Source organism: Littorina saxatilis, linkage group LG2, assembly GCF_037325665.1.
Source record: "Littorina saxatilis isolate snail1 linkage group LG2, US_GU_Lsax_2.0, whole genome shotgun sequence".
Taxonomy (NCBI): Eukaryota; Metazoa; Mollusca; class Gastropoda; order Littorinimorpha; family Littorinidae; genus Littorina; species Littorina saxatilis.
This window is the reverse complement of record NC_090246.1, coordinates 49,142,707-49,146,118: the sequence shown is the minus strand read 5'-3', so window position 1 is coordinate 49,146,118 and position 3,412 is coordinate 49,142,707. Positions and strand designations below refer to the sequence as shown.

Sequence of the window (3,412 nt, the reverse complement as noted above, 5' to 3'; positions counted from 1 at the left end):
AGCACCACTTTTGTCAGAAGTGTGTCAAGCTCAAAGTACTATTTCACAAAAGGTGAGAAGTTATTCGTTACATTTGCAACATTTATTGTTAAAAAAATATTAAACATAAAGGCAGAATTTGTTTGTCTTGTGATTGTGATGCCTACAACTACACCCGCTTGTGATTTCTCAGTCAAGTTACTGCAGATTTGTGTATATTTCAGTCTCATGTGGTATTTGCCATATTTTTGTGTTAACATGTGTATTTTTCAAGACGTAGATTCTGTGATAACATAAAATACCATAACACATTTGACACCAGTGCATCATATAATATTTTTGGATAATTCTCATTACGCATGATTTTTTTTATTGTGTCACTGTGTGTACATTTACATGTGTTTTTAAATGTCAACAGGTGACAGTTCCACTTTTGGAAGAGGTGTGCAGTGAGATTGCAGAAAATGAATGCCTGTCAGCTGATCTGTGAAGCCATGTTAAAACCTTGGACTGTAAGTGTTTAGAGAAACACTGTATGAATGAATACAATTTTGTTGGAGTAGTGTTTTCACTTTTGCTTATAATGTAAAACAATTTCAAGTTTAAATTTCAAGTTATTCAGTTACGCTGAGAATAAGCTGTCATATATACATGACAAGTAAGCAGTGCTCCCTGTATGGCATACGTGTAATTATTGTTGATCATTCGCGTACACATTCCAGACTTCAATCAATCAATATGAAGCTTGTCAATGTGCAAGTGTTCTTTTTGGATACAATGGTGTGTGTGTTTGCCTTTCTTTTAAAGTTATACGAGGCAGGGAATTATCCCAAGATATGGACTAATAAAAATCTATTATTGTATATATACAGTGGACCACCACCCCCCCTCCCAATTTGATAATCCCTTCCTTTTAAGACCTTATTTTGTCAGTTTGTCTGTGCATAACTTCTGTAAATTTTCCTTCATTTTAAGACTGCCTCCTTTTAAAGACCCGCTTTCTCAGATTGTTTGAGGTAATACAAAGGTGGTTCTATTGTATGTGTTCAAGTGTAAGACTTTGTGGTCTGTTTGACAGGTGCTGTTCTTCGGGACAAACTTCAGGTGTTTGAGTCATGCCTTGGTCTACAGGGGAAGTTCCGGAACACGGCCAAGGAAAAGGCTCACTCATTGTACTACGCAAGCCATGCAAGCATTACAGAGGTCACCAAGTCGACTCATGCATCAGCTTCCATTTGCCTCAGGATGTTTGAAAGGCTGGTCGAAGCAACCTATGGGTGCAAACAGGAAGACAACGCGAATGACCGACCGGTGCCAGTGTGTGAGGAAGGATGTGATCAGGTATGTTGCTGGGAGTGTGGTGAAGAAACTAAAAAAGAAAGTTTGGGGCCTCAAGAAAGGTGCATACAGATACGAGAAACTGCGCTGTTTAGAAGCACTGAGGTTCAGTGAGCTGTCAGAAAGTGATTGTGATTCTTCAACTGACATGACAACGGTGCTTAACCGAGGAGGACTGACATTTGTCAAAGAAAACACTGTGCAAATGTTCCTTGACATGCAGGACATTTTTCGTCGGACTGTGGGTGTCGCTTGCTCTGCCAAAATGAAAGCTGATGACAAGGACTTTCTGCAACAGTGCCAAACCAATGATACAGTGCCTGTGCTTTTATATGACACCGTTTATGCATTTGACATTTCTTTGAAAGTGCGAGAAGATGTTTTCAAAAATGCTGTCCTGCTTTTTTTTTTAAATCCGAGTTTACCACAAGCTGAGGACAATGTCAATGATGGACAAAGTGCAGCGCGGGTGGAAAGAGTAGAGCATGAAGAACAGGTTGCGTACCAGTGACACTAACATTAACAAGGTGTGAGACGGGCAAAGTTAGCTACATTGGTGCTCAGTGATTTACAAGCATGTTTTCTGTTGCTATGTAAATTCTCCTGTCTTATGTAGAACACACACACTTTGTATTACATTTTTTTTTTACAATAATCTCATTTGGTGCTGGGTACAAATATTTTAAAAGTTTTCAGGTTCATGTTATTCTCTAGTTTCACTTTTTGTTTTACGCTCGACACGTGTTTGAATCTGTATCTGTCTGCAACTGTGAGTAAGTACACCTGAATCCAACATACTAAAGAGAAATAGAGAGCTTCAGTATTTAGTCTGTACTTTAAAAAAATTGTTATTGCTTGCATTTTTCTTCCGTTGTATTTTTTATGTCTTGAAAATAATAAAAATTGCTTTGAAAATGTATTGTGTAACGCAGTCAGAAGTAATTTATTACTTTTGGGAGTTTAGTAACGTGATATCAGTTTTCAATTGTTCGTTCACTTATATTGCTTTCAGATTTAACACACAAGAAACAGCAGCACGGTTTTCGTTGCGAAAAAGGGCATTGGCAGTGCTACGCGATCGAATTGTGTATTATGTACACGCGGTGTTCTTCTGGAAAAGACCGAAGCGACATGTGACGTCAGTCGTTCAGCCCGCGAGCGGTGGGAGGGGGGGGGGGGGTTCACATGGTTTGTTTGTTTGTTTGTTTGTTTCAGACCCACACCCATATACACACATTTCACATGTAAACCATTTGTCCGCCCCCTGTCGATATTTATCGACTAAGTTCCTTGTGAAGTTCTTTCTGCGCATGTATATATACTTCGTTTTACCTTCATTCCGGCTTTGCTCTTTGAAAATTCCAAACAATTAAGGTTTGTTTTCTTTCGTTTTTCTTTTCTCTTTGAGCTTTTCATTAACTATTCACAAAATTCAATTCTTTTTTTTTTGTTGGTTTGCTTTGCTGTGCAATCTAATTGGGTTCAAGTAAATGAAGGATAAGAATATCTGGGCGTGATGAAAAACGGAGGGGAGGCAGGGGGTGGGGGGGGGGGGGGGTGGCTGGTGAGCGGTCGATATTAATGAACATTTCTATTCTACTGTAGCCACAAGGAAACAAAGAGAGACAGATATCAGTCGAACACTACGAACACACTCATTCACACGCGGGCAGACAGACAGACAGACAGACAGATAACCGGACAGACAGACAGACAGACAGACAGACAGACAGACACAGTGTTAAAACTACACGAAAGGACCCAAAAACGTGTAACCGCAACACGCACACACTGCAACAGGCTCCTGCTGATCTTTCAAACGCTTGTATTTTCCCACCCTTCAAGTTCTCAAAGTAAATTACACTTTCCAAGCTTGAAAGCGAACATGTCGAGCATACCAATTTCTTCATCTCTCCAATACTCAGCACATGTGGAAGCCTTTAATGTTAAAACGAGGATAAACAAGGATATACACATTAAACTCAAGGCAAACCTTGGCCTCCCTGGCCTTAATAATAAAGCGGAGTGTCTCAGCAAACCATGCCTAAAACACACACACACACACACACACACATACACGAACGCACGCACGCAC

General features: G+C 39.9%; 1 long non-coding RNA gene across 1 annotated transcript in view; it reads left to right on the top strand.

Annotated features, from left to right (window-relative positions):
• The window catches only part of LOC138959118 (uncharacterized), a 2,820-nt gene extending 1,689 nt beyond the window's left edge, over positions 1-1,131 (top strand). The window contains exons 2-4 of the long non-coding RNA XR_011453628.1: positions 1-52; positions 398-491; positions 1,058-1,131. The exon at positions 1-52 is cut by the window's left edge and continues 6 nt beyond it. This is a non-coding gene — a long non-coding RNA (uncharacterized lncRNA). The remainder of the gene's footprint in view (positions 53-397; positions 492-1,057) is intronic.
• Positions 1,132-3,412: the final 2,281 nt, after the last annotated feature.